This window comes from Schistocerca cancellata, chromosome 10 (genome assembly GCF_023864275.1).
Source record: "Schistocerca cancellata isolate TAMUIC-IGC-003103 chromosome 10, iqSchCanc2.1, whole genome shotgun sequence".
NCBI lineage: Eukaryota > Metazoa > Arthropoda > Insecta > Orthoptera > Acrididae > Schistocerca > Schistocerca cancellata.
This window is the reverse complement of record NC_064635.1, coordinates 221996734-222011023: the sequence shown is the minus strand read 5'-3', so window position 1 is coordinate 222011023 and position 14290 is coordinate 221996734. Positions and strand designations below refer to the sequence as shown.

The 14290-nt window shown below is 43.9% G+C and overlaps 1 non-coding gene across 1 annotated transcript; it reads right to left on the bottom strand.

Annotated features, from left to right (window-relative positions):
* Nucleotides 1–9143: 9143 nt before the first annotated feature.
* On the bottom strand, nucleotides 9144–9215 carry Trnae-cuc (transfer RNA glutamic acid (anticodon CUC)). Its single transcript has one exon. It is a non-coding gene; the product is annotated as a tRNA-Glu (tRNA).
* Between the last annotated feature and the right edge of the window lie 5075 nt (nucleotides 9216–14290).

The following is a 14290-nucleotide window of genomic DNA, read 5'->3' as shown; positions in this document are numbered from 1 at the left end:
ACTGACGGCGGCGGTGCACAAATGCTGCGCAGCTAGCGCCATTCGACGGCCAACACCGCGGTTCCTGGTGTGTCCGCTGTGCCGTGCGTGTGATCATTGCTTGTACAGCCCTCTCGCAGTGTCCGGAGCAAGTATGGTGGGTCTGACACACCGGTGTCAATGTGTTCTTTTTTCCATTTCCAGGAGTGTAGATAAAGTACACTCCTTCCTCGGTCCAGCATCCCAGCAGAGGCTGAGTCATTTTCTCTTCTAGACAGCCATCTTGGTTTATGTATCAGAATGGGCAACAGCACCCTCTGGTGGCAGAATTGTGTACTCGGTCAGTTGGACTCCAGACCCCATGGCGACCACACTGGATTTTGGTAGTGCGTGTCCGCCGCTCGTGGTCTCGCGGTAGCGTTCTCGCTTCCCGAGCACGGGGTCCCGGGTTCGATTCCCGGCGGGGTCAGGGATTTTCACCTGCCTCGAGATGACTGGGTGTTTGTGTTGTCCTCATCATTTCATCATCATCCAGGAAAGTGGCGAAATTGGACTGAGCAAAGATTGGGTAATTGTACGGGCGCTGATAACCACGCAGTTGAGCGCCCCACAAACCAAACATCATCATCATCATCATGGTAGTGTGTCAAATTGTTTGAATAAAGACTGCATGAGAAGTAAAGACTTATACCCAACACAGGTTGGGTCCTTATCCCCGCCAATTCGTAGGAGGAGGTGGCAGTTGGGTGACGGGTCAGTGGAGGTAGTCCAAGTGTTCTTTGTTTCCCGCCATTTTCTTAGGTTAGTGGAGATAGTGCAAATTGTCTTTCTGTTTCCCTCCATTTTGTTCCCGTCTTGAATTATGTAATGTGAGGTATGACAGCACACTCAGGTGCAGAACTCATGGTGAACACACTGTTTACTCTTGTCTTGGATAACAGTGTTTGTGTCATCAGCTGACATCATGGCAGCCATCTTGGATTACATTACGGAATGGACGACAGTGCTCTCTGGTGGTTGTTGTGTGTACTAGGTCAGTTGGAGTCCGGACCTCAGGGTGAACACACTGGGTAGTGGTAGTGCCTCTAATTGCTTAAATAAATAGTGCATGCAAAATAAAGACTTATGTCCAGCATAGGTTGAGTCCTCTCCCAGCCATTTCCTAGGTTGAGGTGGCATTCGGGTCACTTAGGTTAGTGGAGTTAGCCCAAGTGGCGTTTCTTTCGCGCCATTTTCTTAGGTTAGTAGAGATAGCTTCATTGACCTATATTCCCTCAGAAATTCAGACTTTCTGCCAATTCCTAGAAAGAGGTGACAGTCAGATAACTTGCCGCCATTTTCTGGGGTTGACCTGTCTTCTCGCCAAAATTCAAATGTCCTCCCAAAATACGCCATCTTGAATGACGTAATGGCCTCCATCTTGGGTGATGTCATGCACCGTTGCCAAGTCTACACACTGCTATTTTGAATGACGCCATCACCACCATCTTTGCTACATCTGGCAACAGTGCACAGTGGCTCAGACCCACTTTGTTCCAATACTCATGCCTCCAGTCGTCAACAGTCCAGTGGCGGTGTTGATGGGCCCAGACGAGGCGTAAAGCTTTGTTTCGTGCAGTCATCAAGGGTACACGAATTGGCCTTTGGATCGAAAAACCCATGTCAATGATGTTTCGTTGAATGTTTCGCACACTAAGATTAGTGGATGACCCAGCTTTGAAATCTGCAGCAATTTGTGGAAGGGTTACTCTTCTGTCACATTGGACGAGTCTCTTCAGTCGTTGTTGGTCCCGTTCTTGCAGGATCTTTTTCCTGCTGCAGCGATGTCTGAGATTCAATGTTTTACCGAATTCTTGATATTCACAGTACACTCGTGAAATGGTCATACTGGCATATCCCCACGTCATCGATATCTCGGAGTTGCTGTGATCCATCGCTCGTGCGCCGACTATAAAATCACGTTGGGTGTGTCAACTGCGACAGACACTTGTTGTCTTATATAGGCGTGGCCGACGCAGTGCCGTATTCTGCTTGTATTTGAATACATATGCCTGTACCAGTTTCGGTGGTGCTTCAATATAGATTCGATACTTGTGTTGATCTGTTGTGCCTTACATAATGACCATATTATCCAAGGAATGGTACGAATACATTCCTGAGACTGTAGTGTTCCTTCCTCCAGCCTGGAGGAGAAACAGTTGGTACTGCTTGGTTCATCTGGTCGGTCAGTTGCTCAATACTTCCACGTTTATTCGCTAGTAGATGTCTCGGCAGGCATTGTGGAGCCTTGTCATAAATGGCCCCTAGTGCACACATTACTTGTTTGAACAGTAGTGTAGGGGTCGTTCTCCAAAAATTGAGGATTGGGTTGAGATTGTGTCCGCTGCGCTCACGGCAGAAATGTCCATGACAGACGTTGGTTGCAATGTGTACTTGGATCAGGATAGGCTGCTGGTCGCTCACTGCTTTCGTAGTAACAGGAACTAATCGATACTGGGGCTAGGATCCTCTTCGAATGCTGTACAGTATACGTAACTGCAGTTTGGGTGCACTCACAGACAGGGTCGTAACTACAGCCATGAGCGCCCCGTGCGATGCGTTACTTACTTATTTTTATCTACAAGGTCCCTCATAGACTGTAACATAGGTGGCTGATAAATATTTGTAGTTTTTGCGCTGAAATATGGGTCTGAGTTCGTGCAAGCACGTTCCTGCGAAACATACCGCACATCTTATCGAAATCTGACAGTTGAGATTTTTCAGCATTTCTGTTAGGCTCGTTGTCCAGCCAGACAATCCTGTGACCATATACATCGCCCTATTCCTTCTGGTAGTAAGTTACCTTTCTTGATTCAGTGTAGAAACACACGTATTTTGAAGGATCTTTAGCAGGGAAAAAGAAAGCTCCTGTTTTGCAACAGACGCAGGATGTTTTCAACACATTAGCACGGTTGTGAATACGCCGGGGTAACCTGATAGCAAGTCTGTTAAGTCTTGTACTCCACTGGAAACTGGGTAGATGTGTCAAAGAGAAACTGAAGTGCTTCAATTTTTCAGATTTTTGTCACCGATGCTAGATATGCAAAACCTGGTGTATTACTCCGCATGGCTCTGCAACTTAATTCATTATTTGAACGCAGGTTTTTAGTTGCGAGAAATGTGCATCTGTCATCGGGTAAATAAAGTGTGATTCTAGGTGTCGTTAATGTCTTGGTTGGCCTCTTTACAGTTTTACGCATTTATTAGAGAACTGACAGGAGATGCTTCATCTTCCACAGACGATGAAAGTTTAGTCAAACAGTTTCTCTAATGGTTCTTTTGGCAGCACCGGCACAAACACGTCGTACGCAGCTGCAATACCCATATTCTCATATTTCAAGGCCGTAGTCCTATATTGGTTTCTGGTGCTATGTAGCATTCAGCATCAAGGCTGTGGGATTATGCGACGTGGCTGTAGTCCTATATTGGTTTCTGGTGCTATGTAGCATTCAGCATCAAGGCTGTGGGATTATGCGACGTTTTTAAGACCTATTGCTCCGCTTCGTTACATCTCTTACCAGTAAGGATAACTTTTTAAGGGCCATCAGAGTGTTTACCAATGTACATAAATGTCACAGCCAAACACGCTTGGTTTTAGTGTCTGCAGAAGTCACTGGCCAACTTTTTAAATGTACCACTGTTGGCGTTTCCTGTTCCGAGAAACACAGATACACGAATGTTTCTTAATTAGCTTCCACAGCACATTTAATGATTAAATTTGAATTGTGATTTCATTGTTCTTTTCTCTGTGCGTCGTGGTATACCCAACAGGAAACGGATGTTTCGCTATAGCTTTTATCACAACTTTTACTCATTTATAGGGTGTTTTACTCTGTAGATTCAGTCATTTCATGTTCGACTCTTAATGTAATCTGATCTTTGACTTGAATAAAGGAGATGAATGATTGGATATCTCTCAAAGATATGTATAAGCACCTATGACTATTTTAACGTAGCGTAAGCGTTCACTTGACTGATCGATTTTACTAGTTTTATCCTTTTTGCTTTCCTTATTTCATTTTTCCTTACTTTCCTTTGCCTTCGTCTTCCTCGGGGTCCACGGGGTTGGCACAGGTGTCCCTGCCCAGTCGCAACCTGATACTGTCGCTGGATAGCTTCCTTAAACATGCGGTGATTATTTTCCACAGGTGCTCTAAGAGTAAACAAGGAATCGGGAGGCGACGCAGTTCCTAACAATACAAGGGTCCGTGCAGCGGGCCAGGACGTTGCTGGGCAACAGTTTGAGACGAGACACTTGGTCTGCAACGCGAATCTGTCCGTGCCCAGTCAGCGAAAACCGAAGGAAACCGTGGAATACAGGACGAGCACGGAACAACGACAGCAGGCAAAAGGTAAGCTAACGACAAACATCTGGAATCTTGCCCATCCATGCCACCAAAAACACGCGCATCAGGTCGATAGCAACCTTCTGCGTACGTACAACATACATTCTCACAGGGTACTTAACAAATAGTGAATTTCACATTATTATGGCAGGCAAGGTAAATTTTGTTGCGCGCCGCGCTACACTTCAAAGAGAACAGATACATGTCACCGTTCTTCAACGTACTCACCATATCAGTACAGCTGGACGCCACGTTGCCTTTCGTCCACATACCCACAGAATTTCACGGTGAATCTGTGTGGAATTTAGACGTTTTGCCCACGAGAATCCTAATGTCTGGCGTATTCGTACTTCCCAGTTGTCGCGCTATTTAAGTCGCACATTTTGACGCACCTGTTAGAGCCGTACTGCAGTAGAACTGTGTCCTCACGAAACTCGGAAAATGTACTCTTCTCTGGCAGCGAGCCGTTACTAGTGCCCATTGGTGTTAGCTTTGGTCGACGTCTGTAACTGACGTTGTGAAGTCCATCGTTACTCTAATTTTGAAGGGTCACAGAGCAGACAGAGCTATGTATGCATACTAACGTAGAATTAACGCCTAATTAGGAGTTCTCTGTATATAGCAATGGCTGTAAGGCGAATTTAAAATGAACTTCTACAAGATGCTATCATTACCATAAATTGTGGAATGTCCAACTTATTCTTTTGGGGCCACAGCTTTAAAGTTTTATCAGGGTTACCAGCAAAATGTTCCTGAATATGTATTTTAGTTTTCATATTTTCTTATTTACACTCATTAGCCGGAACATTATGACCACCTACCCAATAGCCGGTATGTCCACTTTTGGCACGGATAACAGCGGCGACGCGTCGTGGCATGGAAGCAGTGAGACCGTGGTTTGTCTCTGGAGGTAGTTGGCACCGTATGTTCACAAGCAAGTCAACTAATTCCCATAATTCCAGGGAGAGTGGCAATGAGCTCTGACGCCACGTTCAATCACATCCCAGATGTGTTCGAGCGGGTTCAGACCTAAGTGGGGGCCAGCACATCAATTGGAATTCGCCGCTGTGTTTCTTGAACAACCCCATCACACTGCTGGCCTTGTGACAGGACGCATCATCTTACTGAAAGATGCCACTGCCGTCAGGAGACACGATTGTCATGAGGCGACTACGTGGTCTGCAACCAGTTTACGATACTCCTTGGCCGTCATGGTGCCTTGCGTGAGCTCCACTGGACCCGTGGATGCCGACATGAATGATCCCCAGAGCATAGTGGAGCCGCCGACAGCTTGTCTCTGTGCCGATGCTTACGTGCCCGTTTCGGCTGTATTTGCCGATTTCGTAGTGTTAACATTGGCACATGCTTGGTTCGTCGGCTGTGAAGTCGCAGACAGCACGCTCACAGATACTACACGGACCGTGCGTGTGTCTGACCAGCATTCATTCCTCGCGAGGTGACGCTGCTGTCCCCTGGATGGGTTTGTATTGTCAGTAAGTCGTTGGTCATAGTGTTCTGGCTGATCAGTGTATATGTGAATACTGACGTAAAATTAGCGGCTAATTGTGATTTCTTTGTATTTAGCATCGGCTCTAAGTGGAATTTCATGTGAATTTCAAGAAATTGCTTAAATTGTTATAATTTGTGGAATGTGCGACTTGTTCCCAAAATTTTAGGGTCACAGTTCTGTCGTGTCATCGGGGTTGCCAACAACGATTTCTTTATATCTGTTTTTTGTTTCCCCTTTTCGTACTTGTGGCTTAATTGCCAGTTTCAGAATATCTGACTATTTCAACGCTATCTTACACGATGTGAGCTAGTTTGATATCTTGGCTTCATTTTCCTTCTTTTATTGTATTTTCTCCGTTTAATCACGCATGTTTCACTAATTTTCGTATGAGCACTCGTGGTTTTAGGTCTCTGAACCACACACACACACACACACACACACACAAACAAACACTAACACAGTAGTAATTTACACGTATCTGAGAATGTTCATCAGGATTCAACTGTATAGATATTTCTACCTATGACGTCCTAGTGACGCTCTTACCTTGTAATTAGTGTTTACCGTTTGTGTCCAATAGATTTGAACATTGTCGGAAAGAAAGAAATCGGTAACCACAGCTACTTGCGTGACATCAAACACTCAGTAGATCGTTTCCGTCTGTGACGGAAGTGCCGTACGTTAGCTTCAGATAACACGGGAGGCCGTCGTGTCCTCTAGTGTTGATTAGAGAAAGCAACGTTGGTGCTCCGTCGACATATCAGAGTACCTGGCGCACGGTCGTGTTTTTCCGCTGTCCTCTGTCTCTCCAGACGTGAGTGAGTTGTTGTATGAGTTCGGTAAAAATTGCAACCAGTCAGAGAAATAGGCTATCCGTGGCGTTCCTCTGACTTAGGTCAGTGAGGCCACGAGGTGGCGCATAGTACAGGACACTTGGCTCGTATTTTTTTTTAAAGCGGGACCCAATTTACCGGACAAGTTACATCTCCTGGTTTACACCTATCGCTTCAAGTGAGCGCTCTAATTGTATCTGAAACATGGGTGCCTGCGGTTTCTTTCCTCTTCGTGCTTCAATGCCGATTTGTGGTCTGACTCCAAAAAAATAACATGGTGATGAGACATTAAACGTTAACGGTACCGATAATGAAAATGGGTCTCAAGCAAGACCTTTGATTATTTGTCACTTTCTCTTAATTTTAGTGTATTACCACTCGTTTCTGGACGTGTGTCCTCCTTGCCGGTCATGTACAAGTCTGGTCTAGAGTATATTTAATGGAACTGCAGATTATGTGGACGGAAACTGAACCAGTCCAACTCAGAAAAGAGTTTTGGTTGTAACATACCCCTAAAACGTCTTTCATATACCGAAAAAAATGTGGCAAATTATGTGTGGCTACGTTTTCTGCTTTTCCTTCTCTACCAATTGAAATAAACATTCACAGATATGCATCACACACAAGAAGATGAAGATTAAAATTTAACCCCTCCTTCCATTTTGCAATGTCAGAGAGGTCAGAAATGTTTGTGTATTTGTACCTTCTTTTACAGGAAACATCATTCCTCATCATCATCATCATCATTTAAGACTGATTATGCCTTTCAGCGTTCAGTCTGGACCATAGCCCCCCTTATACAGTTCCTCCATGATCCCCTATTCAGTGCTAACATTGGTGCCTCTTCTGATGTTAAACCTATTACTTCAAAATCATTCTTAACCGAATCCAGGTACCTTCTCCTCGGTCTGCCCCGACTCCTCCTACCCTCTACTGCTGAATCCATGAGTCTCTTGGGTAACATTGCTTCTCTCATGCGTGTAACATGACCCCACCATCTAAGCCTGTTCGCCCTGACTGCTACATCTATAGAGTTCATTCCCAGTTTTTCTTTGATTTCCTCAATGTGGACACCCTCCTGCCATTGTTCCCATCTGCTAGTACCTGCAATCATCCTAGCTACTTTCATATCCGTAACCTCAACCTTGTTGATAAGGTAACCTGAATCCTTCCAGCTTTCGCTCCCATACAACAAAGTTGGTCGAAAGATTGGACGGTGCACAGATAACTTAGTCTTGGTACTGACTTCCTTCTTGCAGAAGAGGGTAGATCGTAGCTGAGCGGTCACTGCATAAGCTTTGCTACACCTCGCTTCCATTTCTTTCACTATGTTGCCATCCTGTGAGAATATGCATCCTAAGTACTTGAAACCGTCCACCTGTTCTAACTTTGTTCCTCCTATTTGGCACTCAATCCGTTTATATTTCTTTCCCACTGACATTACTTTCGTTTTGGAGATGCTAATCTTCATACCATAGTCCTTACATTTCTGATCTAGCTCTGAAATATTACTTTGCAAACTTTCAATCGAATCTGCCATCACAACTAAGTCATTCGCATATGCAAGACTGCTTATTTTGTGTTCACATATCTTAATCTCACCAAGCCAGTCTATTGTTTTCAACATCTGATCCATAAATAATATGAACAACAGTGGAGACAGGTTGCAGGCTTGTCTTACCCCTGAAACTACTCTGAACCATGAACTCAATTTACCGCCAACTCTAACTGCTGCCTGACTATGGCAAACCAACGTAGGGCCTCTATGTGATAGCCATACATCCGAAGCACTTTCTACGCAAAATTGTGTTTTTGTTGTTAATATTTCTGTATTCTCATGCAGAAATGAAGGTATTCAAATATTCACTCGAAAAAAGAGAAACCGTATTATATTTAACAATTATTTCTATTTTTACGATCAGATTACTCTTACTTTACTATCTTCTCTATCAAAAATACTTAAAATGTTTCAATGGCTTTTACATATTTCACTGTTTTAATATGTTTTGTTATTAATAATCAATAGAGTTTTTTTAAATTCTACTTCGTGTCTCGATGTAATTTGTAGTGTAATATAACAAAAAATTTAGAATGTTGCATCCAGTTAATCTTGTTAGGTGCTATTCATATTACCGAAAGTTTCCAGAGATTGCTATATGTGGTTATTCTTAACTTCAAATTATAAGGACTCGTATATGTCTGTTCTCTAACCGACGTTAGTGGCTGTGACGTCAGTGAAGGAGGCGTTATTGTGCTTAAATTTCGAACGTCCTGAAGAGTGTTAATGTGACGCCTTCGCGTTACACGTGACATTCCGCAGTGACGTGTGCACAGTTTAGGAACTGACGCTGTCATACTCATGTTTTTATATGAGCAAAGTGTTAAAGCTGTGAGAAATCGTGGTGTACTCGTATCTAATGTTGCGGAATAAAATTATTCCGGTACCGGGAATCTAACCCGAGCCTCCTGGGTGAGAGCCAGGTATCCTAGCCACTAGACCATACCGGAGATGTTAGCTGATGACGAATGAAGGGTAGAAATACTTGGATGAGTTGTCTGCGTTCGTAGTGAAGGTAATGTAATAACCACGCCCGGCAGCATTGAGTATGATCGTAATGTATTTTCGGAAGCCACGTGACTTGGCACAGTTTGGTGAGGCTCAGCAGTGATGAGTATAGCAGCAACAAAGGCGACTCTCACGATCCCGGAATGGTGCTTCCTAAACCTACTCAGGCTGCATCTCGATTTTTTGTTGCAGAAGGCAACGACTGTATCTCTCTCTCTCTCTCTCTCTCTCTCTCTCTCTCTCTCTGTCTCTCTCCACCACCAGCTCTTGTACTCTATTCATCATAAGAATAAACCTGATGTAAACATTACGCCATTTTATTCTTCCGGGTTAGCTTGAATCCCACTGGATTTCGTTTCATGTGGAGCGGAAACCAAGCATATGAACGAGCGATAATGCGGTACAACAGGTTTACCGGCGCGTTAAATACCAGCAGCTCTCTGTCCAGCCAGCTGCTGCAACCAGGTGAGTAGCTGCAGTTCAGATGTAGAGGTTGGCGAGCGTAGAAACAGTATAGCTTCGAATGTCATTTAACTTACGAGAGCGAAATACATTACTGGCCATTAAATTTGCTGCACCACGAAGATGACGTGCTACAGACGCGAAATTTAACCGACAGGAAGAAGATGCTGTGATATGCAAATGGTTAGCTTTTCAGAGCATTCACACAAGGTTGCGCCGGTGGCGACACCTACAACGTGCTGACATGAGGAAAGTTTCCAACCGATTTCTCGTACACAAACAGCAGTTGACCGGCGTTGCCTGGTGAAACGTTGTTGTAATGCCTCCTGTAAGGAGGAGAAATGCGTACCATCACGTTTCCGACTTTGATAAAGGTCGGATTGTAGCCTATCGCGATTGCGGTTTATCGTATCGCGACATTGTTGCTCGCGTTGGTCGAGATCCAATGACTGATAGCAAATTATGGAATCGGTGGGTTCAGGAGGGCAATACGGAACGCCGTACTGGATCCCAAAGGCCTCGTATCACTAGAAGTCGAAATGACAGGCATCTTATCCGCATGGCTGTAACGGATCGTGCAGCCACGTCTCGATCCATGAGTCAATAGATTAGGACGTTTGCAAGACAGCGTGGACTATCAGCTCGAAGACTGCGGTTACCCTTGACGCTGCATCACAGACAGGAGCGCCTGCGATGGTGTACTCAACGACGAAACTGGGTGCACGAATGGCAAAACGTCATTTTTTCGGATTAATCCATGTTCTGTTTACAGTATCATGATGGTCGCATCCGTGTTTGGCGACATCGGGCGAACGCACATTGGAAGCGTGTATTCGTCATCGCCATACTAGCGTATCACCCGGCGTGATGGTATGGGGTGTTTGGTTACACGTCTGGGTCACCTCTTGTTCGCATTGACGGCACTTTGAACAGTGGACGTTACATTTAAGCTGTGTTACGACCCGTGGCTGTACCCTTCATTCGATCCCTGCGAAACCCTACATTTCAGCAGGATAATGCACGACCGCATGTTGCAGGTCTTGGATGCATATAATGTTCGACTGCTGCCCTGGCCAGCACATTGTCCAGATCTCTCACCAACTGAAAACGTCTGGTCAATGGTGGCCGAGCAACTGGCTCGTCACAATACACAATTCAGTACTCTTGATGAACTGTGGTATTGTGTTGAAGCTGCATGGGCAGCTGTACATGTAGACGCCATCCAAGCTCTGTTTGACTCAATGCCCAGGCAAGTCCGTTATTACGGCCAGTGGTGGTTATTCCTGGTACTGATTGTTCAGGATCTATGCAACCAAATTGCGTGAAAATGTAATCACATGTCAGTTCTAGTATAATACATTTGTCCAATGAATACCCGTTTACCATCTGCATTTCTTCTCGGTGTAGCAATTTTAATGGCCAGTAGTGCATTATTCGGCAGACCTCCAGCGCTCCCGCACGCTTCTTAGGTGACCAGAGGGAAAGCATAAAATGTTCTCGTTCTCATCTAACATAGCATTCTAATTACAAACAAGAGTGATGAAATTTCCTTACATAAACACGGGATAATTTTTCTGAGCGAGCCAATTGTGGAGCAAAAACATACTGCAGTGATTTCAGCAGTACTGGTTAATACTGTTAATTGCTTAGCTCCTTCCGTTTCCGAATCCGCGAAAACCGCTCCACTTCTAGAACTATCATCTGCTACGTTGATAACGAGTGGATGAACAACAAAATCCACTAAACTACCCTGGCACCGCATTTTCTCCTCTTCTTTTATAACGTGCCGTTCTACAGTATATCCTGTCAACGTTCGGCAGTGACATCCGAAAAACCTGCGTGCGTTAGTTGCAGTACGGCTGACAACTTAGCATCCGTGTTATTTCTCCGGCTATATGTCCTAACTTGGCTTCAGATCAGTCCTGTTGGGTTCATATTGTAATGGTACAGTGGAAGATGTATAAATGCTGAATTTGTATGGTATGCTCGATGCTGTGTTAATGATTGTTTTTCATGTTTGTACGTCACTTATCACTCTGGTTCGTGTCAGGCTAAATCTCTGGTATAATACAATGGACATAGTCTTAATAATGAATATTTGGTTTTTTATTTTTGTCCTGAAAAGTTAAATTGTGTTTTCTTAATTTAAGCGATATTTGTTAATAATATTTCATAAAGTATCGACATTGAAGAATTTATAGTTGAAATGAAAACAGAAATTTCGCATGGAATACGTAATTATAAGCAAGATGATGTGCATGATCCATAATAAAGAGGGTGAATTTTCAATTACGAGAGGTAGGTTTTTCAAATTGAACGGTAGGTTCAATTGGCTCTGAGCACTATGGGACTTAACATCTATGGTCATCAGTCCCCTAGAACTTGAACTACTTAAACCTAACTAACCTAAGGACAGCACACAACACCCAGCCATCACGAGGCAGAGAAAATCCCTGACCCCGCCGGGAATCGAACACGGGAACCCGGGCGTGGGAAGCGAGAACGCTACCGCACGACCACGAGATGCGGGCTGAACGGTAGGTCTTTCAAATTGAACGCTACCTATTCCGCTATAAATTCAGTCTATATTACCAACTCAACTGCTTCGAATATTCCCCCGGGAAACTTGAAAGCAGATTTGGGATAAACATTAAGAACAACCTATTTCTCGACTCTTTTTGACCGTGTCCTACACGCTTGCTTCACTTCGGAACAGGAAGCGGCCTCAGCCATTTTCATACAGCGCATTAACCGGGCGACAACCAGAGAACAACAGTGCAGAGACTATGACTGTACATGACTTGTGAAATAAAAACTACGTAGCTGAAGCGTGATTAAGGAAAACGTTGATGGCTGTTAATACATTAGAATATGTTAAAGTTTCATTCACTTCACTTAGTAATAATGTACATAATTCATAAGTAGGACCTACTTCCTAGAGCGTAAGAGCACCACTGCATGTGTGCTACAGCTTCTGACCAGTCATCGCGTTTGTGTTTGTTTACATCAGGTTTATTCGTATGATGATTGCAACGGTGACCGAAACGTCGGTAGTTTTACATATTGACACTGCAGTCACAAACCAAAAAAATTTTATTGATGGTGACAATGGCCGCGGAAGCCTACGTTCACACTGTACATACACGTTTTGAACAAAAGTACCCGAACACTTTTTAATGGACATGAATGAATATGATGTGTGGTAGGCCATTCTTGCTGAGGTACCGAAACAAAAGAAGGTATTCACGCAGCGCTCTGGCATCTGGAACGAAGTCGCCGCTCTGTCTCGTCTCAGAGATGTTCATTGGGTTCAGGTTGGGATTGTGAGCAGGCCGTTCCCTGTCAGGAATGTTACTGTCCACAAACCATCGCTTCACAGACGCTGCTTTATGACAAGGTGCTCTGCAGATCATACAAGCAGTCATCGTCTCCAAAATCTACCTCTGCTGTAGGCAGTGCATATACTGTAAAATGTATTCATATCCGTTTGCATTTAGCGTTTCTTTGAGCGCAGTAAGAGGACCACACTCTAACGGCGAAAAACCGCCCCATGCCGTAACACTGCCTTCTCCGTACGTCGTTCTTGGCACCAGTGACCTCTGGTACTCACTTTCGTTGGTAGCGCCCAGATAGAAAGTCAGTAAACATTGTAACCAAATTGTTCTGATTTGTGTCATAGTGCTTTGAAAAATAGAAAAATGGTAAATATCGTAATTATACAGTTACATATCTAGGCCCAACCCACGAAATACTTTATGTAATTACAAAGTATATACAGAGATGAATTCAACAATTTTTTGTTTGTATTTTTGTATCTAAAAGGCCACAGAGAATCGCAGGGGGTGGGGTCTTGGTGATCGGTTCGTATTTGAGCTAGCGACGTGGAGTAAAAAGCTTTTGGTGTATCAGGGACCAGCGGCTATTTGTAGAGCCATTCGATCATGTGTCTCGCTTTTATTATGTCACAATGTATTAAGCAAGGGTTGAAAGACGAACCGGAGCTGGCGCCCAAGCAAAGTGTGCGAGTCGATTAATTCCTTTGCAAAAGATTTTCATTTTGCCGAAATTAATGCTCAGCTGATAGCACGATTTGTATGTGCACCGTTTGGATTTTACGTGGAATTTGGTTCATCGGTGTATAGGATTTTGGTCTAAGTATTAACTGTTTGAAAAACTCTTGCTACGTTTGGATTTTACGTGTATATTACAGGAACATCTGGGCCGTTTTTGAAGCTCGTCGATTCTATATGTTAAACTTGTACGAATCGGTTCAAACTTTGCTCGAAGTTGTGGATAAAGTCAAAACCAACATTTTCTGTCCAGTAATTTTTAATTGTTGTCGACAGACGATGATTTAAAGTCGGGCAAAATATAGCCCGTTAAACTCGTTTTTATGTCAGTTGAATGCGAAGAAACGGTTTTAAGCGAATCAAATAAATAAAAATTGCATTCTTGAGATGAATCTGAAAACTCGATTGCAAAAATCTAGCTTCATTCGCATTTACGCTTAAAAAAGTCGTTTTTTGTGAGTTTTTTCGCGCACCACTTCTGTGTT